At 34.1% G+C, this 23175-nt stretch overlaps 1 protein-coding gene across 1 annotated transcript in view; it reads left to right on the forward strand.

The window, feature by feature from the left end:
* Nucleotides 1–23175, forward strand: part of LOC118749450 (protein distal antenna) — a 284127-nt gene that overhangs the window by 257363 nt on the left and 3589 nt on the right. The window lies entirely within an intron of this gene.

The raw sequence follows: 23175 nt of genomic DNA on the forward strand, positions 1-23175 counted from the left end.
ACAAAGTTATAATACCCTTGTGCACAAGTGCGCTCGGGTATAAAAATGGTTATACTAGTCGATATCTTTACGAAAGTGCAGCATTTAACCCTTAATGCAGAGTCCGTCATATACCAAACGCTTTATAACCCTTTCTAGGCAGAGGCAAAATGGTTCTCAATATGTTTTGCAACGCACTTTTTATTTATTTTTAGTTTTTTATTTTTAATATTTTTATTTTTTTATTTTTATTTTACTATGGAAACATTTTCTACGATTAATATCTACTTCAACATGTTAAAAAGCACGTTCAAAAGCATATTGAGAACCTTTTTCCTCTGCCTTGAAAGGGTTAAAAAGCGTTTCATATATGACAGACTCTGCATTAAAGGGTTAAATGCTGCATTCCATTATCTCTTTTCTAAGCGAAGATCTACGATTTTGAAAAAAAACTCGTGTTTTGCCTATAGTGAGTCGCCTGTGGGCATTATTTCATATATGTATGTATATGCCATTTCTACCGTTATATATTTTTTGTCTACTCGGTTATTCCATGGGGAATTCATGCTTTATTTAAATTTAAAAAATTAAATTACTATACCATTTTAATTAATTAGTGGGTAGTCCAGTTTTGTTTTGTAGAAGTTTCATTAGTATACCCTTCAGTTTTTACACATTGAATATATCCGCATATTTATATATTTACGCGTATCTATTTACATTTATTTATGTATAAGCCTACAAAATCTTATTAGTTATAAAGCGATTTTTAATCTTCGTTGCTTAACACACATTTTTTCAATTACTTCTTGTGTTGTAATCGGCACATCATTATGTACCGCTAACATCGTTAAACCATTCAGCCGCTCCTTAATTGCATAAAAAGAAGGGACAACTAAGATAGCATATTCCACAATTGAGTAGTCCACTTGCAAAGTGCGCTATGTAAATTTTTTTTAGATTTTTAGTTTTTGGTAAGTTTCATGTCCACTAACAGCAGAGTGAAACATTTTTCTATATTCTGAAAAAAATAGCATGAAATGTTAGCTACTCTTGTAAAAGTCGCTATAATACTTATCACTTTCACACTTTCAAATGTCTCTTCTTCGTATGAACTAAGAAAACTGCACGAAAACGTGGTAGTTTCGGTGCCTAGTGGAAGAGGTCGCAAACAAGAAGCAAACCAATCTTCCTAGAGGAGAGAACGCGAAAAGCTAAAAAAAGCTAGCTATTTTTAAATATAAAATTTGCAAATCTACCGTACTGCAATTTTATTTTTTAATGGTATTAGGCTCTTATTTATCCAAATTTTCAGGTAATAAAAAAAGATACAGTTCGGATGTTACTTGTTGTCGTAGACGTTTGTTTTTTTAATTTATGGTTTACTTTTATAAAATCACATAACGCTGTTTGCAAGTGGACTACTCATATATTCATTCAAAGATAATTTGTCATCCGTCTGAAATAAAAAAATTTTAAATCAGAAGGATAAAATAGTATTGTGTTATTAATTCAAAAGTAAATAATTGTAGTTCAATGACGAAGGGGGGAATCTATCCCCCCAAATAGAAAATATGTAAATGTACCTACATAAACTTTCCCGTGAATACCATCAAAGCATTGTGTCGAAGGGAATCTATGTATGCATGCCTGCATATGAGCAAATTAAAAAGTCGATACAATTTACAGTCGAAAAGTACAGTTTTTGTATAGATTATAGATTATTTCCCAACACTGTGAGGAACTAAGCAAAATGGCCTAGTGAATTTCGCAAATATTCAAATACATAATCCACCAACCGATAATTTTATATATTCATTAAAAGATAACTTGTCATCAGTCTGAAATAAAAAAAATTATAAATCGGAAGGGTAAAATAGTATTGTGGTATTAATTCAAAAAAAAAAGTTTCATTTCACTGACGAAGGGGGGGATCTATCCCCCCAATTCCCTCCCTGGCTACGCCACTGTACCCATTGTTTTAATTTTTCACGTTGACGAAGAGTTTTACACGATTTCTTATTCTATAAATAATCCTGTGCCAGTCTAAAAAATGGTTACGATTGCAGATTAAAATAAAAAAAAAACTTTCAACAAAATCTTTTTCGCCCCCATCGCTCCATTTTGAGTTTAATATTAGATTCGTTTTAAAGTGTTTTAATTGTTTTTTAAGTTGTTTTTTCTTTCTTTTGTTCTTCAGAAGATATGGTTAGAAGAAATAAATATAAATGTTTGCAGAATAAAATTTGTGCTAAAAATAAAATTTTATGCAAAATCAATTTTAAGGAGGTCTTTATTGATATCCTCTGTACTCAATACTGATTGCTAATTAAAACGATGGCTTAAAGATGGTGGCCATACCATACCGGGTGGATTTGTAGGGGTCCAAACAAATTAACAGAGGCACATCGCGATTATTATTATTTGGGTAATTTCAAGCATTTTTGCCTAAAATGAATTTCGAGCCAGCGATTTTTCTATCTAGTTTTTGTTTTCAAAAAGTGGTTCACCTATTGAAACAGCTGTATTGAAAACCAGCCAAAATGTGCATCTGGGGGTTTTTGGGGTCTACGAATCCATTTCTAGCATTAACTTTTTCTTTTGAGGACCGCCAGAGGGCGCTTCCATACTGTTTTTGGGTTTTAACGCCTTTTTTCCGAAAATCGACCACAATGTTGCAAAAATCCACGAAAGTTGACTTTCTCATAATGCAATTTCAATTTATAAATAGCCTAAAATGATCTGTGTTGAAAATTATTAATTTTTTATTTTTTATTTTAATTTTTATTTTTTAATATTTTCTTATTTTACATATTAAATGTAAATGAAAAAAATTCAATTAAATTCAATCATAAAAGGAACAGTAAGATGAAAAAAGAATCGAGAGCGAGTTATTTTTGAAAGTCTTTTTTGCTTTCATGTCTAAGGAATTTTTCACGGGTTTCTAATGTCACTGATATAACTTCTTCTCTATGCTGTTCTAAAACTCGTTTGGACACGCTAGCAAGCAATTGAACGTGTCTTTCTGTTCCTTGTATGTGTAACGGAATTTTCGGATCAGGCAGCGGTGGATCATTGTTTTCTAGATATTGTTCTAGATTGTCATAAGCAGGTAACGGATTTTATGGAAATTGCCTTTTTTCTGCTAAAGAGATAGAGTATATTCGATTAAGAATGTCCACGATTTAGCTTTCCCTGATTCCATATATACACATTTGATATTGCCTTTTTTAAGATATTTGCCTTTTTTTGCCTTTTTTAAGATATTTGCCTTTTCTACCTTTAAAAAAGTGATTATAGCATTTACAATTTTTTTTTTAAAGATTAAAAAATATACACATGCCCATGCGGCTTAAAGAAGCGCAGGGACCTCTTGCCAAATTGGTGTTGGAAAAATTCAAAGCCGTTTTCTCAGCTAAAGCTCGTCGGCGATTTCAAGCATCCGTTGTTGGTTACCCCAGCAACGAGTACATGTGTGAGTGTCGGGTTGAATGTCGGGTGCTTGAAGCTTGCCCGGCGACACTCAAGCATAAAGCGTCAACACCATTTGCAATAAAATTTCGTAGTGGGCGGACGTAAACATGTCTTCATCGGATGACGATTTTTTGCTACTTGCCACTAAAATCTTTATCTTCCGCGAACTTGCTCATTTTACATATCACAACAAACTAACACACTAATGCTTGTCAACGCTTTGCGCCACTATCAAACAGACCGCTTGTCAAGCGGTCGCGTTGATGGAAAATCAAAAATTTTTGATTTTCCATCAACTCGAGCCGACAACAAGTACGTGTGACACGACGATCTCCGATTGCCTCGGTTGCTGGGGTAACCAACAACGGATGCTTGAAATCGCCGACGAGCTTTAGAAAAGGCAGAACAGACTTCGCTATTTTTGTTACCGATGATGTCGATGTCATTGGCCACGCCAGAAATTACACGCTCTTTTAAAAAAAATGTTCCTGGGTGATTCAGTTCTGCAGCTCTTATTATCTTAACATTTGCATCATGCGATCGTAAATACCCTTCTGCTTTCGCTTTAATTTGGTAATCTTTGATCGGGAATATGAGTTCACAATGGTAATGATAATCATAATAATATTATCTCATGTTATTCAAAATTTCTTTACTCGAAATATACGTAGTAGGCTATGGCGACCCAAACGAAATTGTTTACGATTAAAAGTTAATTGGTTTATAATACAAATGATTTATAATGGAATGGTGTCAACAATTTTAAGTTTCCATTAAGTATCTTTTAAACAGCTTTCATGGGATAGGTTTTTGTTTTCGATATTCTTTTAACATTTTGTTACTTAAATCTGTAGCTTTTAGCCGAATTCAGAACAACTTTGGACCACGCCGACCGAGTTCCAGGTGGTCCCATACTAATTTGGTTTAGATCCGATCATTGGATCATGAGAAAATTAACGGAACTATTAAATTTTTATCTGTGTTTTTTGCTTAAAAATTACTTCATTATTAATTTTGTACATTAAGTAATTGGTGTACCAGCTCTTCGTTGATAATATGATCACTTCGTTTGATACGATAATTCTAAATATTCTATATTTATTTAAACTGTTCGTATTTTGGATAAGTGGAAAGATTTAAAAAATGTCTCTAGTAAAGCTTTCCCAAACACTTTTCGTTTGGAACCAGTTATGTAATATTTCACTTAATTTCAATATTTTCAGTCTTTATCTTTAGATAGGTGATAATCATATTAAAAATATTTCCAAATCAAGATTTTTCAAATACCTTTCGTCTGGCACCCATATTGAACCTCAAACATATTTTCGATTGTAAGTCTTCTTAAAACTCTTTAGTTTGATATCCACATTGCAATATTTCATTTATTTAATCAATCCAAGACGGTCCACCTTAATGCTTAATAATATACATATGTACGCACACATGTACACAAGTATTTGTTAGAAACTGTCGTAAACTTTTCCCGCCAAATTAACTATCGTCTAACTTCCCCTCCAAACAGTTTTACTGCTTTGACGTTGAACTCAATTCTATTGAAAAGAGCGCGGGAGTTAAAATTTTTAAATAGGTGGCAGACCTTCTCAAAAATATTTCCTATAGTAATTTTTCTTAAACCTCTTTAATTTGATACCTATATTGTAATATGTCATTTATTTTATCAATTAAATTGAGTTAGATTTTCAAACAGGTGGTAACCCTCCTCAAACATATTTTCCGCTATAGGCCTTCTTGGCAATACTTCATTTATTTTATCAATTTAATTTAGTTAAAATTTTCAAATAGGTGGCAGCCCTTTTTAAAAATATTTCCAACAGCCATCTTTCCTAGACCTCTTTAATTTGATGCCTATATTGTAATAGGCCATTCATTTTATCTTTAAATTTAGTTGAATTTTCAAAAAGGTGGCAGCCCTCCTAAAAAATATTTCCAACAGTTATCTGTCTTAAACCTCTTTAATTTGATATCCATATTGTAATATGTCGTTTATTTTATCAATTAAATTGAGTTAGGTTTTCAACCAGGTGGTAAACCTCCTCAAACATATTTTCTGCTATAGACCTTCTTGGCAGTACTTTATTTATTTTATCAATTTAATTGAGACACAATTTTCAAATAGGTGGCAGCCCTTTTCAAAAATATTTCCAACAGTTAGCTTTCTGAATCCTATTAAATTTTATACCCACATTGCAATATTGCATTTATTTATCAATTTAACTGGGTTTAAATTTTTAAACAGGTGAAAATCCTCTTCAGAAATGTCTCCAACATTCACATTTCTTAAACCTCTTCAATTTGACACCTATATAATAAGCTATTTATTTTATCAATTAAATTGAGTCAAATTTTCAAATAGATAACAACCGTCCTCAAACATATTTTCGGCTGTAAGCCTTCTTAAAAATCTAAAGTTTGATACCCATATTGAAATACTTCATTTATTTTATCAATTTAACTGAACTAAAATTTTCAAATATGTGGCAACCCTCCTCAAAAATATTTCCAGCAGCCATCTTTCCTAGGCCTCTTTAATTTGATACCTATATTGTAATAGGCCATTCATTTTATCTTTAAATTTAGTTGAATTTTGAAACAGGTGGCAACCATCCTCAAACATATTTTCGGCTGTAAGCCTTCTTAAATCCCTTTAGTTTGACACCCACATGACAATATTTCATTTACTTTATCAGTATAACTGAGTTAAAATTTTCAAATAGGTGGCAACCTTCCTCAAACATACTTTCGGCTGTAAGCCTTCGTAAAACTATTTGGTTTGTAACCCTCCTTTTTTTGAAGTCGGTTAAAAAGGCGAGTGCGGCACCGTCCTCGAGATAGAAGTAAAACTTCTTACAAAAATTTATATGTTTCAATTGAATTCAATTTTAAATAGTTGAATAAAACATTTAGATTAAGATAGGGTTTTTAGCATTTATTTGGGAAAAATAAAACATAGATTTTTGTTTGGATTTGCGTTGATTTTAAATTTGCTATCCTAAAATATTTGATGTCAAATAACGGAACGTTGCGAAGTTATGTCTACTCTTAGAAACACAACATAAAAAAGTCAGAACCTTAGCAACGATTCGTATGAATAAAACTATTTTGCGTCAGTTTCCAGGGCAGTTAAAAAAATTCGTATAATTTTCGTCCCGAAATTGATATCATAAATTTTGTGTTTCTAGTTCAGCTTCCGTCACTCGATAATTTTACCTCAAAGAGGTATTTTATTATTTGATTAATAATTATTTGCAGAAAAAAAATTTGCCGCAATGCATCGAAAGTTATTCACGCTTTTCTCTTGACGCCCAATGTATTTTGTATAGAAAACGATGAAGTGAGTATCGCAAGCGCGCTAGACTCGCTGTCAATCGATACTTGTTGGAAAACTCATGCGAGGTGAATATCTACGGCAAACGCGATTTTAACGCCATTGGGATGTCAGTAATATTTAAAAAAAATTTAATAACTTTTATAAAAAAATGTATGGCCAAATAAAAAGCAAAAAGCATTCTCAACTGTTTAAAATATGAGCAGAATCGGTATTACCAATCGGGAGAAAACAATTAAAATCTAAACGATTTCGAAAAATGTTAACAGCTATAACTTCCAAAATAATTCGAATTTCGAAAAAGTGTGAAACTTGTATTTTTCTTATATCGTTGTGAAGCATAAACAGATAATTGCACAAAAAAAGCTCGACCCTCGAAAAAATGGTGGCCCACTTCACAAATTTTTACTCCATTGCAAATATTGAAAACGAAACACCATTCATCCATTTTTGATCGCCACTGTATATGTAGGAACAAAGTGGTGTCAAATTGTGTTGAAGCGTCATTGAGCAAATAGTTTTGTCCACCTAGACTTACATTTCGGACCACTGTGCGTTTTTACTTTTTTTTTGAATAACGCAAGACTAAGATATTTACAGAAAATGTCTTCAAAAACAGCTCTCACTAACGTACACCCAGAGCTTATAGCTCAGTTATGCATACTTGGCGTTGCTTGGGAGTTGTCACATAAGGAATCTGTTAAATGAGCGGTTACCCAACGCATATCAATTCACATGTAGAAAAGTCTGTTGGGTTTTGATTTTTACGTAAAAATAGTTTAACAGTGTAAAGTATGCATAACCGGGCTATTCGGTTGTTACTCACGTATTTGCATACATATGTACATTTTAACGAAATTTGAAAAAAATCACATAGAGTATTCTCTTACTCTATTTAGGTGAAGAGAAATTAAAGCAACGCACTCGAAAAGGTGTCTGAAACCAAAGAGTTAGAAGGAGGTGGCACTGCCCCTCTTTATATTTCTCTTACAAATCCGTATGAACGCATTCTGATATAGCATGTTGATTCATATTAGTTTCGCTTATAAACAGCGTTCCCGTTTTGATACAATTGTATCATTTTTGATACTTTTTTTTCTAAATTTTAAGATTTGATTCTTTGATACTTTTTTGTACACAAATGCCCCATTTTGATACTTTTGGCTGACAGAAAAGAGTTTTTGAAGGCTATGAATAATTTTACTAGTCTAAAGGTAAATAATTTGTTTCTTGTTATTTAAAGTCTAACTACTGGTTTCACCAGCCACTTTTCCATAATTACATTTTTAACAAACAATTAAAATATTTTCACTTAAATTGCTTTCGTGAAATTGGCTGTTAAAATTTTATATGTAGACATTTATAAGCTTGATTCGGTAACTCTTATAAGGGAAATACAAACCGGAATTTCTTTGCACACTCTGCTGGTATTGCCCTAAACCACACAAAAACTTTGCGCAATATCGGGCTTGCGTTGGTCGTTTGTGTGGTGTATAGGGTTGTTTGTACTAATTGCACAGTTATTATGTTAAAATCAAAATTAGTTTGATATTTTTCTCATGCTTGTATTATTGTACAAAAATTTGTGTTCGTGCTGTAAAATATGGATGAGAACGTAGAAAAAAATAACTAAATGAAGCTGAAGCTGTCAAAATGTACAACGCACATTCATATTCTTGCACATATTTATTTGACCAACGTTTCTACAAAATAAGGTTTGCGCAATTTTATTGTGTAAATATTTACTTGTACTCATCTCGGGTTGCGCAATGATTTTATGTGGTTTAGGGGCTTATAAGTTTGCTTTTCGTTGTGCAAATAAGCATACAGATTCTCTGTTTTTGTTAACGAAGGTACATAATATTATTTTTTTTATAACTATGGATTTAATAAAAATTTTATTTATTAAATGTTTTTCAAATATAAGTTTCGAAAATAACAGCTGTGTTTGCTTTTGATACTTTTTTGCTAGGCAACTGATACTTTTCTCCAAGCTCGCGGTAACGCTGCTTATAAACAATAACCAGTTTCTCTCTCACATCTCTCCCATCATTTGGGGCGGAGCTTCGTTAATAGCACGTGGTGTCTTGTGCACTGAGCTTGGTGCAATGTAAGGCAGTTTGTTGTAAATTTTGACTGGTGAGTGAATAACTGTTTTCGTGGTGGCAAATCTGTTCTACGGCAATTTTCACAAAATAACCTGAACGGCGAATGAATGTAAACAAAACTGGCGCTCTTATACTTGCGTTAGGGTTGTTCTTTGTATTCCTTACATTGGGAGTACAGGTAATTAAATGATAAATCTTTATTCACGTGACACAAACGCAACTAGCGAGGAACCGACGCACATGCGAAGAAATTTTGCTTATTTCTCATTCGTGATTTCGCGACACCAGGATCTCCATCCACGCGATAACACAGCGCAGTGTTGAAAGAAGCGCACCAATTAGCATTTTCCATTTCAGAGTATCGCTTTGTCTTTGGCTCACTTAAAGCAACACTAAAGCAATGTGCATGTGTTCCCGCGTGGGTGTATGCAAATTTTGATAAGGTAGAACAGCGGGCGTTACTGTGACGTACAAGTGCCAATGACAGTATGGCAAAAATTATTCGTATATTCTTTGCATGTACTTTTCTACTTTTCTAGCGGTGTGCATAGGCAAACAGTGATTTTACTTGCATACATATGTACATACATATATGTACATGTACTTATGTATGTACACATAACTAACAGGTGTTTCGTCGGTACACGGCTGAATATAAAAACTTACAGCATATCTTTGAACATAACTTTAAAAATGCGAGGCAATTCTATTGGGTGCAGGTGGCGGCCCTGTGGAATCTTCGTTGTCATGTACACTTTAGACAGGAAAGCAACCCTTGTATGTACATACATATATATATATATATATATATATGAAAAAGCACGCTATGTGACTTGCACTAGCGAATTAGAATGAATTGTATTCATTATATACTTACCCATGTTCATCTACATTTACATACATATCTACATATGTATACATAAAGAAGTTAAAATTAACATATAAAATTAAGAATATTTGCCGTATGTATGTAATTAGGGTGGTCCAAAAATGCATGTGAAAAAGTAAAGTCGGAATTTTTACGCTCTCACCCTCTACCGTTTCTACGAAAAGTTGTTTTAACCCCATATAAAATATGTACATGGAAACTTTGAGCGCTTTGAGCGACCTCTAAATATTTTTGATTTCAAAATAAAAAATAAGGGTATACTTTTTTCGATATAGAACAATCCTAGGGGGTGAGAGCACTACAATTCCGACTTTACTGGACCACCCTAATGTACATAAATATTTCGCACACTTTTTCAAAAGTGTATTAATTAAAAATTTTTAATTTTTGATACATACAAGGTTTACGCTGCCGAGCCACGTAGCAAAGTGTAACGTCCCCATACAAAGTGCGGCCAAAAATAGTAAATGAGCTCCGATTTCAATGAAAATTGACACACGATCTACTTCTAGCTAGAGAAGAAAAAATACAAAAAATTTTCGAAATCGGTCCACAGCCACACCCCCTACCCATGTGTGCGGAAATTTTTAAAGTTATCCGATTTTGACGAAATTCGGCTTGCGCATTACTAGTTTCGATGAAAACACAAATCTTAAATTTGGAAAACATTGGTCAACATCTCCACCCACAATTCACAAAAATCTCGACTAAATTTTTTTCAGAAGGGGATTCAGTCTTGAAAAAACTTTCATTTTGATATAATATGAAGAATTATTAGTATTTTAAAATTTCAACGTCTTCGAAATCGTTTTCTGTATTTCATTATCTGTATCCTTAATACATATACACAGTGGAAAGTTTAAAACTTCTAAAATGGCTTTCTTTAGAAACTTTCATCCGAATCTTCATCGCTCGAGTCATCCTCCTCAGCCAAAATATTTGGCAGCACACTACTTACGAAGCTCTGTTCTTCAGTCACAGGCTTGTTTTGTAGTATATACTTGCGTATCTCTTCAAATTTTTTTGGTGCATTAACTGCCTTTCCGAAGACACTGTTGGTTCTGAAGACATAAAGACAGTAACCATGATATCAAGATTTGACATTTTTCGAGTAAAATTTAACCGAAATTTTCTTATATCTTTGTGTCGGGACTCAAGCGCTTCTTCGGTTAATGCCCCAATCGGTAAAAAGAAATGTTCAACTACAGCGCTACCATGGACTAGAATACTATGTACTGTTACTGGCATATAATACCACGGATTCAAACTACAGTACATTTTGTGAGTATCACTCAGAAACTCTTTAAATTTTACTGTATTTGTACGATAAGTACAAGACAAGATATTTAAAATCAAGGAAAACCTCTTTATAAAGTTGACATCAGTATTTGTGATACAATCTGACAAATCACAATTATTAAACAACTAGCAGACCCGGCGAACTTCGTCCCGCCCAAAATTTTTATATATTTTATTAAAACTTTTTGGTCCAACATTTTCACCAACAATTCACGTTTACGATTTTCATTGGCACATTCGTCTGCTAAGATTATGGTTTGGTGGTCATTTGCCGCTTTAAATAACCTAAGGAAAGTGTTATATCCGTGAAGAAGTTCTTGAAATTCTCCATTTGTGCGGAATTTCATAGCACGGTTATTCGCAAAGCGAAATAAATTATTTTCTCTTCACTCCCTGGTGGCAAGAGTGACCCGGTTCTATAGTAAATGTCCTAGAATCTTTACAGTATAGTTGGTGGCACTTTCAAAATGGGTGCGAATAATTGTTCTACAGAAATGCAATATACATATACTTATTTCAGACGAAATACCTTAAAAGTTTGAACGCATAATAATATTGGAAAATCACATCCATTGGGCCAATCGCAACGCAGGAGCGTTCGATATACTCAATGGTGCAACAGGTCGATTTAATCTGACCTTCACGGCCCCTTTTCTCACTTGGCTATTTTTAGTAATAGCTCGACTTCAGCACCACTTGGCAGCACGTTTTTGCAATAGTATTGCATACATATTTAAAACATTATCCAAATAGGATCATAAATAAGATTTTTAGTAATAACTCAACTACAACGCCAACTGTCGGATTAAATTGTGAAACTAAACCATCCAGAGACCCACTCAAACACACAAAAAGTTTCGCTAAAATCCGTACAACCATTTAGGAGGATTTCACTCACCAACACACCTACAAAAGAATTAAAAAATATATTCAAAGACACAACCCCTTTTCAAATAGCCCAAATTTTCTCCATGGGTATGGGCTTGATTTCAACTACATACATATCTGAATACTTTCAGAGATATGCAGTATAAAAATTCGATTTATATAGGAGGTGCCACGCCCCTCCTGAGTATACGATTGATTTCGCATATCTCCATACCAAGTTCCAGAACTCTACCATGAACACTTCCAAAGATAGGCAGTATGAAAAATTCGGTTTGTATGGAAGATGCCACGCCCCCTTTTCCAATAGTTCCACTTTTTGCTCAAGAGTTGATTGCGTATATCTCCGTACCAAGTTCCAGAACTATACCATGAACACTTCCAGAGATATGCAATATGAAAAATTTGGTTTGTATGGAAGATGCCACGCCCCCTTTCCCAATAGTTCCAGTTTTTCTCCAAGAGTATGCGATTTATTTCGTACATCTCCATACCAAGTTCCAGAACTCTACCATGAACACTTCCAGAGATACGTAGTGTGAAAAATTTGGTTTGTATGGGAGATGCCACACCCCTTTTTACAATAGCTAAAATTTTTCTCCAAGGGTATGCGATTGATTTCGTATATCTCCATACCAAGTTCCAGAACTCTACCATGCACACTTTCAGAGATATGTAGCATGAGAAATTCGGTTTGTATGGGAAGTGCCCCGCCCCTTTACATAAAGATTTTTGTTTAGCCTAAAACCATCCTTGGGACACGTGCGGCAGGTGGCAGTTTCAAAAAAATCGAACAGATCGGTCCCTGGTCCACTTCTCGGAAAAAATGTATCATATATGCTAAAAAGCTACCTACGTACGGAATTTTAAGCAAATCGGACCGTAAATACAATTTTTTCGAATAGATCGGTCCCTGGTCCACTTCTCGGAAAAAATGGAATTTTAAGCAAATCGGACCATAATAAGATTGTTACGAATAGATCGGTCCCTGGTCCACTTCACGGAAAAAATGGATCATATGTGCTAATATATGCTAAAAAGCTACCTGCGTACTGAATTTGAAGCAAATCGGACCGTAAATACGATTTTTTCGAATAGATCAGTCCCTGGACCACTTCCCGGAAAAAATGGATCATATATGCTAAAAAGCTACTTACGTACCAAATTTTAAGCAAATCGGAACATTATAAGATTTTTTCGAATAGAACGGTCCCTGGTCCACCTACACGAAAAACGATATTTTTTTTTTAGCCTAAAACATGGTGGTTACCGAAGGCTATTTACATACAAAATTTCATGAAAATCGGACCAGCCGTTCACGAGATTACCTGTTACAAAAAAAAGGGACTTCTCTTTATATAATTAGTATAGATATAGATTTTCGGGCCGCATTACCATCGTTAGTTGTACCAAGTCCCTGTTTTACTTTTTCAACTATTACACCCATTTGATCTCTCAACGCTAATTGAATTTTTAGCTTATGTTCATTAACTACTTTTTTGGTTTCTTCTCCAGTTATGCGCCAACATTTGAGTGGCAGTCTATATGAAATGTGTATAATACATTCGAAAAATTTTATGTTAGCATGAAGTGTGGACAATCCGTATTTATAAAATGCTTCTCTAACAGCTTTATTGAATACTAGCCGGCCACGGATGCGCGAGGCTTCGCCACAAGCTGAATGTATGCATATGAATTTACATTTACGTATTTGGAGAAAGAAATCATGTCATCTTCGTTTATTATATATATAAAAAATCATGGGTACTGTTTAGTAAGTGGCCCACCGATTTCGGGGTATTGCGTCCAAAGGGGTGACCCGATCCAAAAAAAAATTGCACACACTTGTAGCCAAGGGTCTACCCATTATTTTAACATCCACTGTTGTAATTTTTGGTCACTAATTTATTTACAAATTGGGTTTGAAATATGCCCTTTTTTGTAAAATTTGGAAATTAGCGTACATTTATCACTCCTATTCTCCTTAAAGCAGCAACGTCACCGATTCATTTTTGTATTCCCCTTCACTTTACACTTTACTCGATTAGCTATAACTTGATTTACGACTTTAATATTAACCAATTAATCACAATTCATTAAATAAAAACACCTTCAAAATCACGCGTCTGACTTTGGTTGCACATGCAAATTAAATGGCGGAGTTCAGCTGTCAAACTCCGAAATATGCAAAAGAATGAGAGACAAAAGAAGATAGGATATAACCCAGTAAGCATTAAAAATATACAAAGGTGTTCTCTGCAAAAGGTGTTCAGCTCCTTTTCTTCGCAAAACAGAAAGGAGAATTCTACTGCCTGAGGGTTATAATCCCTAAGTGCGGCCGAAGGCCGCCTACGCCGAAAGGTGTTCTCTGCAAAAGGTGTTCAGCCCCCTTTCTTTGGCAACACAGAAGAGAATTCTTCGTAGTGAGGGTTATAATCCCTAAGAGCGGCCGAAGGCCGCCTACGCAAAAAGAAGTTCTGCGCTAAAATACTATCATATTACTATTACTACAACATTTCTATCTGTCGCTTTTTTCTTAATTACACAATATTTTTTTTTAGTTAATTTCTTTTTTCAAATCGCCTGATAACCAACTTGGGATATTTTCTTTTATTTAAAAATCCCACGGTTTTCGTTAGTTGGGTTATATTCCACTTCAAACTGCTCAGTTTGCCTCGGAAAATGCCGTTTTTACCCCATTTTCAAACAGTTCCCTAGGGGTCTGTGGGAGGTCGCAAAGGGGGGGTAGGGCTTTTTGTAAAGTGGCGACTGTCCCCTTTCGAATGAGGGGGGTTTGGGGGGCCATGCCCCCTCCCCCTCCCCCTCCGCCCCCCACCCCAAAAACGATGGGCCAATAACTAAACATTTCCCAAAATCATGTCTACATCCGTTAGTAATTTTTAATAGGTGGCAACCCTACCCGAAAACTTAAAGTTTTTGTACATGTGAAGGCCACGCACTTTCATTTGGTATCTAATAATTTTTAGCCAACGAACGGTGAAGATCTTATAGTTTTCAAACGGGTGGCAACCCTACTCAGAAAAATAATACATTATTACACATCCAGAGGCTAAGTCTTTTCATTTGACAGTGACGGTGGCAACCCTAATAAAATTCTAAATTAAAAAGATCAGAATATATCTATACAGAATATATTAGAAAAAATCTCGTCAAAATCCGTTCAGTAGTTTTAGAGATTACCGCGTACAAAGAATCTCGAATTTCCTTTATACTATGTATCAGTAGCGTAGCCAGGATTTGGCTTTAGGGGATGAAAAAAAAAATTCCATCTATAACTTAAATCTGTGACACACAATGGCGAGAGGCGTCGCCTGAGTCCATTCTTTCATATATTTATGTATGTGCCAGTTTTACCGTTATATGTTTTTTATCTACTCGTTTATTTCATGGGGTCTTCATGCTTTATTTAAATATAAAAAGTTAACTCACAATACCGTTTTAAAAATCTGAAAATTCACTGCGGGAAATTTTTTTCCCCTTTTTGTCTTCGCCTTCTCGTTTTTGCCTTTATAAGTTTGGAATGAAGGTTTTGAACGAACCATTATATCACATTCCAGTCACGTTTTGAAAGAATATTTTCGATACTAAATTTTATTAAAACAAAATGTCGAAATCAGCTTCATATAGAAACAGTGTCATCGTTAATTAAGAAAGAGATGTTCTTAAATATCATAACTTTACGAGAATCACATATTGACTAGATTTGACTTATTTGATTTATTTTATTATATTTAATTTGAATTATTTGTTTATAAAAATATAGTTTATTCCTTAACAAACAATAAATGAATATAAGTTTATCGACAAACTTTCGTAAAAATTTCGAACTTTCTATTTCGATTTTATCTCTTAATATTTTGCAGTTTTTTAGCTCATACAATTTTAGTCTAATAAAGTGCAGCTTTAAAGTACAGCTACAATTGATGTATGGCATATTTTTCACGATGTTGGTAATTTTCTTCCATATTATTTAAGTATGTTCGACGATTTTTTTAATGAAGAAAATGAACAACGCCTTCATCAAAAAAAAAATAATTCAAAATCAACGATAGGTCGCAGCTATGTATTTTTAACTTGCGCTTTATTTGAATTGATCGGGCTACAAAACTGAATACTCAAAGTATGTATTTCTAGGAAATCTAATTAAAAAGCTTTACGAAAGTTGGTTTTTTTTTAATGTTGCGCACAGATTAAACCTTGGATTTATCGTATCCGATATAGAAAACTACATTGTGAAATAATCAGATGACATGAGGACACTAAAAAAATTTTAAAATATGTTCATGATAATGATTTGGCAAGTTGTTATCGAATTTAATGTAAAATTTAAACATTTTTAAGATCAGATATTAATTATTTTTAAAAGGTAAATATTAACACAACTATTTTATTTATAATCCCAAATTTAGGATAAGAAAATCTCCCACACCAAAACACGCCGCTTCGAATTTTTCACGATTGAGCAATGGCCAAAACTCTGCTTTTTAATCAAAAAGTTGTTTATTGAAACTACCTTCTTTTTTGTATCATGGTACTGAATTCAAAGAAGATGTCTCTTTTATCCATTCATAATAACGTAAAAAATGTGTTTGTTAAGAAGTGTATCTTAAAATATCTGCCTTGACATTTATGTAAAAAGTGTAAAATATGTAAATGTACCTACATAAACTTTAAGGCCTGTATGCAGCTCTCAAGAAAAGCAAAAACTCCATATAAAATGACGTACAAGAAATGGCTAAGAAATTTTCTTGAGTCAAATTTCCTTAAGGCAGTACGCAGTTCTTAAGGAATTTGCTACGCTTTCTACTACGGATTTCTAAATTTTTTTGTTAAAAAAGAGCACAAGGCAACCCAGGTTTGCAACAGAAATATATGCCCGTTCCATTATTTCTTGAGGAAAGAGTGAGGCAACAGGCTGTGAAGTATCAAAAATGCCAAAATTCCTTGGACACACAAACGAAATAATGGCAAATTTTTCTTGGCCGTTTTCTTGAGAGCTGCATACAGGGCATAAGAAATTTTCTTGAGTCAAATTTCCTTACGGCAGTACGCTGTTCTTACGAAATTTACTACGCTTTCTACTACGGTTTTCTAAAGTTTTGTGTGAAAAAAGAGCACAAGGCAACCCAGCTTTGCGACAGAAATATATGCCCGTTCCATTATTTCTTGGGGAAAGAGTGAGGCAACAGGCTGTGAGGTATCAAAAATGTCAAAATTCCTTGGACACACACACGAAATAATGGCAATTTTTTCTTGACCGTTTTCTTGAGAGCTGCATACAGGGCTTTACGGTGATTACCATCAAATCATTGGTCTTGAAGGGAATAGTATTGTGTTATTAATTCTAAAATAAAAAGTTTCGAAGTTCGAAATTGGACCTTTGGTAAAAAATTATTTTTAATTACTGTATGTAAACTACTAAAAAAAAAGTAAAAACATAGTCGTAGTACGACTTTTGCTCTTACTTAAACGGTATATTATTTTTTTTTGTGCAAACTTGTATTACAGATACTATAGGGGGTCAAAAGTCAGATCTTCGAAAAATTAAAAACCTTAAAAAATTTTTGGCACCTGCAATATAGGTTTGCACAAAAAAAGTTATATACCGTTTAAATAAGAGCACAATGCGGATTGTGCCTATATTTTTACTTTTTTAGTTATTTACATACAATAATTAAAAATAATTGTATACCAAAGGTCCGATTTCGAACTTCGAAAGCCCATATCTCGATTTTGGAGGTTAACTTAGAAAAACGGAGAAATTACTTCTTTACTTATGACCAGGGAACGGATTTTTAGGACCTAAAAACCTATAAAAAAGGCAAAATAAAATAACGAAAAAGGCTGGAAAAGGCAAAATAAAATAGCGAAAAAGGCAGGAAAAGGCACTAGGTATTGCGAAAAAGGCAAAAAAAGGCAAAATAAAATAGCAAAAAAGGCAGGAAAGGCACTAGGTATTGCAAAAAAAGCAAAATAAGGCATTAAAAAATACAGAAAATACGAAGAGCAATCAAAAAATACATTTATTTTAGAAATGTTTATATTACAAGTAAAAAGAGAAAAACTATGAACTAGTTTCATTATATGAAAAATTTGTACTTTGAATCTTTGACTATTTTATCCTTTCGAGTTTCTAACTCATAAAACTTGAATCTGTATAGTTGCAGGAACATTGAACCACAAGATGTATTTTGAAGTTTTCTGGCAGCATTTTCATTATATTTTCGCGAAGAAAAGCCTTGAATGTACTAAATGTGCGCTCGACGTAAGTTGATACAAGTGGAGCCCAATTTAAATATGGAACGATTGAAACGTTCATATTATCAGGAATAAGGGCGTTTTCCTCGCCCTTTACAATTTTATCCACACCCCTTATTGTCCCCAAGCCTACGTTAGCTGAGAAAACGGCTTTGAATTTTTCCAACACCAATTTGGCAAGAGGTCCCTGCGCCTCTATAAGCCGCATGAGCATGTGTATATTTTTTAATCTTAAAAAAAAAAATTGTGAATGCCATAATCGCTTTTTTAAAGGTAGAAAAGCTAAGGCAAATATCTTAAAAAAGGCAAAAAAAGGCAGCATCAAATTGTCTATATATGGAATCAGGGAAAGTTAAGTCGTGGATATTCCTAATCGAATATACTCTATCCCTTTAGCAGAAAAAAGGCAATTTCCATAAAATCCGTTCCCTGCTTATGACCAAGGCATATTAAACAAGGTAGAAGTGATTTTGACATTTCTCTCTTTTGAACACCGACTATAATATCAAAAGATGAATCACTTTTAACTCTTTTCAAGTTGGCATTTTCTAATTTTTATTAAAAATTCAATTGTGCTTTAAGATAGTTTTGAATAGTGTGAATTTTTTTTGTTTTTCGGCCACATGCATTTAAGATACATACATATACAAAAATGAAAAGGAGCGGGAACTACGAGCGCAGTGGTGCCAGATTGTGGGTAATTTCCCTATTTGAGGGATATTTTGCATCAAAAATTATTAAAAGGGAAAAAAGGGAGACTTCATATAAATAAGGGATTTTCTTTTGACGCAGTTATTGTTGCATAATTGATCAAAATTCAAGAATATTCGACATGATGTGGAGTGAAATGGTATATAATTGTTAAAAAGTATAAGGACAATTTCGAAAATTTTCTTACCTTAACCAACTCAAGCGCTGAGTAAGAAAGAATCTTTTCAGTTGTAACTGGTGTTTCATGTAAAAAGCGGAACAAATTATCTGATGAAACGTTAAATAGCACATGAATGTGCTTCAATTTTAAAGTCACCAAAAAATTCTTTTAGGCCCTTAGTGAGTGAGCAAAAAAATGAAAGGGAAAAAATGAATGAGTGAGAAAAATGTAGAAAAAGGGGTTTTTTCTTAACAGCGGTCGGCCCTCGACAGGCAACGGCAAACCTCCGAGTGTATTCCTGCCATGAAAAACAGCTTCTCATAAAAATACACTCGCCATTCGGAGTCGGCGTAAAACTGTAGGTCCCTCCCCTTTGTGTGACATCAAGGGGACCGCCACAAATTGGAGGAAAAGCACATATGTGTAAGCGCCAAACTATTACTATTATTTTATATGAATTTTACTTCTTTACTACTGAAACATGTATATGTTTAAATTTGTTGGGAATTTTGTGGGATAAATTTTCAAGATGTGGGTAATTGAGGGATTTTTTCCCCATTTCCGTGGGATATTTAACAGAGAATGTCTGGCATCACTGTACGAGCGTTGCATTGTATGGAAAGTGGTGCGATACTTTAAGGCGCCTAGTTGCGAAGTTAGAAGACTTGGTTGCCTGAAGCCACGGAATTTCAGAACTGAGTAAGAAAATTTTCTTGCAATATTATGCACACATAACTGCGTCAGGATCTAGATTTACACTGATATACATACGTATGTAAAAGAAAACATTAAATCGTTTTTTATAAGTGGGGATGTTTTTTAGAAGTAAATATTTAACTAAACGAGCAAAAACATTGGGCGAATAGAAACAAAAAAAATTTAAAACAGTTTCATAAAACATTTATTTAATTTAATGACGTGGTTTCCTTTATGAGGTATTCTTTTCTGTATATGTATATGTGCATATAAGATGCGAATGCAGCTAAAATTCTTTGAAGGTAATATTGAGGTAATCCTTAAAATTAGTATACGTACATACATTTCCATGGTGAAATTATAAGCAGGTGGAGTAATAAAAAAGCTGTCTCGCTTTATTTTCCTAACAGGCGGCCATTTTATACAAATTTTTAAAGGCAAATTTTCAAATAAGATAGGGTCAAATCTTTCATCTCACTCTTTTTACTACACCTGGTATAATTTCACCATGATGAGGTTCAATTGATGCTAATTTGTAGCAAACATAGCACGCGAATCTCATAGGGTTAATTTGTTTGTTTACAGTTTTTTGACATTATAACTAGCTAGAAGAGAGTTCGAGCTAGTTGTCACTTCTACCTTGTTAAATATGCCTTGGTTTACCTTTAAATATTTGTGTAATGGGTTTCACCAGCAATTTGAATTGAAAATGATTTTTTATTTTCAGCCAATTTCCATATAAAATTACAAATATTAAAATCATTTTTCACTTGAACTGCTTTCGTGAAATTGGCTTTAAACGTTATTTTCTTAGCGTTAAAGCGCATTACCAGCGTTAACTTGGAAGGTTTAGAAAAAAAATAGTCGAATGTTTTCCCAACATTGACTCTAAGGATGTCTACAGCTGGATAACAAACACGTTTTCATGTGACCCGAAAAGTAAACCTACTGGGATGACAAATTAGGCTTTTGAAAATTTTGTGGACATCAATGACGACAGCACTTTGAATATTAAATACTACGAAGGGAGCCAAGATAGTTCTGGATGCAAGTGTATGCAAGTGTATGCAGAAAACACTGCTGTTGGCAAGATTGCATTAAAAATACTAGTGACTTTTACTTTCAAACTTCTATGTGAGACTGCATTTTCAACAAATGCTTACATAAACAAATAATTTTTAAGCAAAAAAACAAAACCGACTTCAATTCCCATATACAAATTTAAGATTATCGGTTATCTATCCATGATTCAATGATCGGATTTAAACTAAATTAGAATGAGACCGCCTCTGAGGTAACACCTTTCCTCTATAAAACGAATTATAGTAATCGGTTAACGTGGTCCAAAGTTATGCGGTAACATACATACAAAAAATAAATATTAATAAAAAGATATTCCGACAAATTGATAACCTTCTCCTTTTTGTGAAGTCAGCGTCAAATGATTTCAGGGTAAAATTGTCAAAGCTTCCAAAAAGTTTAAAGGAAATAATGAAATCATCAAAACAATTTCAGTCCTCACAAGTAAGCTAAAGGAGTATAAAGTTTGCATTGTGTTTTCTTGTTTTGGTAGACATTTGAAGAGTAGGGAGGCCGCGAAATTTTTTTAGCACAACAAGGGTGCCGCGGTGAATAAAGTTTGGGAACCCCTGCTGTAGAGAACATAGAGAACCAATGTATGTATGCATGTATGCACATTAGGGTGGTCCTTAAATATATTAAGTACATTATAACATCAGATTTCCTAAACGTCACCCCCACATCGATGCTAATATAGTCAAAGATATCACACAAAAATTTTGGTCCCGATCGGAGACGGTTTAGGCGTGTCGCACAGGGGTCAAAGTTCAGATCCCTCTATGGAGACTCAAAAAATTAAAATTAATATTTTTTTCATCTAATACCCGAAATCGATACTACTAACGTCGAAGATGTCACATATAAATTTTGGTGCCGATTTGAGTAGGGTAAGATGAAAAAAAAAAAAATTAATTTAAATTTTTTGAGTCTCCATAGGGGAATCTGAACTTTGACCCCTGTGCAACACGCCTTAACCGACTCCAATCGGGACCAAAATTTATACGTGATATCTGCGCCTACAGTAGTATCGATTTTGGGTATTAGATGAAAAAAAAAAATTAATTTAAATTTTTTGAGTCTCCATAGAGGAATCTGAACTTTTACCCCTGTGCGACACGCCTTAACCGTCTCCAATCGGGACTAAAATTTATATGTGATATCTTTGACCGTTGTATTAGCGACTGAGGGGGTGAGACTTAAAATTTAGTTTTAAGGGCCACAATAATGTACATATATTCCACAGACCTTCTTCTCTTCGCCCATCCGTCAACGCCAGGCACTCAACATGATAATTCAAATAGGAAGTAACAGTATTGAAATTCAAAACTAATTCGAGAATGAATTAAATAGAATTATAATCTGAAATGGCATGGCGAATGTCAAACCCTGACGAGATGACATGATTAAGATTGGGCGCGTTCATAAGTCGTAGCTGTTGGGTAACCGTTGGCTGTTTGTCTTAGAAACGGACAGTTGAGTAGTTACGCTCAGCCCAACAGTTGGCAACTTTCCGTCATTTTTTCCAGCGGAAAATTTTTACGCCGCTTATATTAAATTTAACGCCGCTTTGTTAGGTGGCAGTTGCAAACAAATTTTTTATATTTTGTATTACTGACGTGATAAAGTAACTAAAATATTTTTTAATAATACTACGTTTCTAAAAATATGTTTTTAAGATGTTTGCTATATAATTTTACACTGTTTAATTCATTGTAACATTGAACGATTTTTTCAACACGGCGGCCGCTCAGCGTCGAATTCTAAATAGTATCGGCGCAACGATCTGTATTTGTGGCAATTTCTGTTCATTTGGCAGCACATTCATCAAGCCGTTTCTAAGACGTAATTGTTGGGTTCAACAGTTGCCAGCAGTATCGTAGCAGATGAGCTAAACAGCTACATACGTCTTATGAACGCGACCATTAGTAGAATCATGGCTCTTTGGAATCTACCTTATGGGCAGTAGCGCCGGCGTTTCAAGTTGAAGTTGACCACGCCGCCGCCGCAAAGCTTGTCGGCGTAAACCTCTAATACATATGTACATATGATTTGGTACACGATTGAGAGAATACAAAGGTTGCGCCGATCTCGGACCGCTATTCCTCTCTTAACGAATTTAACAGAATCGTTGTTTGCATGACGTCACACTGGTGCAACTTGTTTACGTTTTCCTTGCAATATTTTTTCTTCTTCCATTATTGCTCACGTTTTGGCATTTCTCTCTCGCAATTGCACCAGTGTGACGTCACACAAAAGTTATTCTTAAAAA

This window comes from Rhagoletis pomonella, unplaced genomic scaffold (genome assembly GCF_013731165.1).
Source record: "Rhagoletis pomonella isolate Grant_MI unplaced genomic scaffold, Rhpom_1.0 Rhpom_scaffold_00001, whole genome shotgun sequence".
NCBI lineage: Eukaryota > Metazoa > Arthropoda > Insecta > Diptera > Tephritidae > Rhagoletis > Rhagoletis pomonella.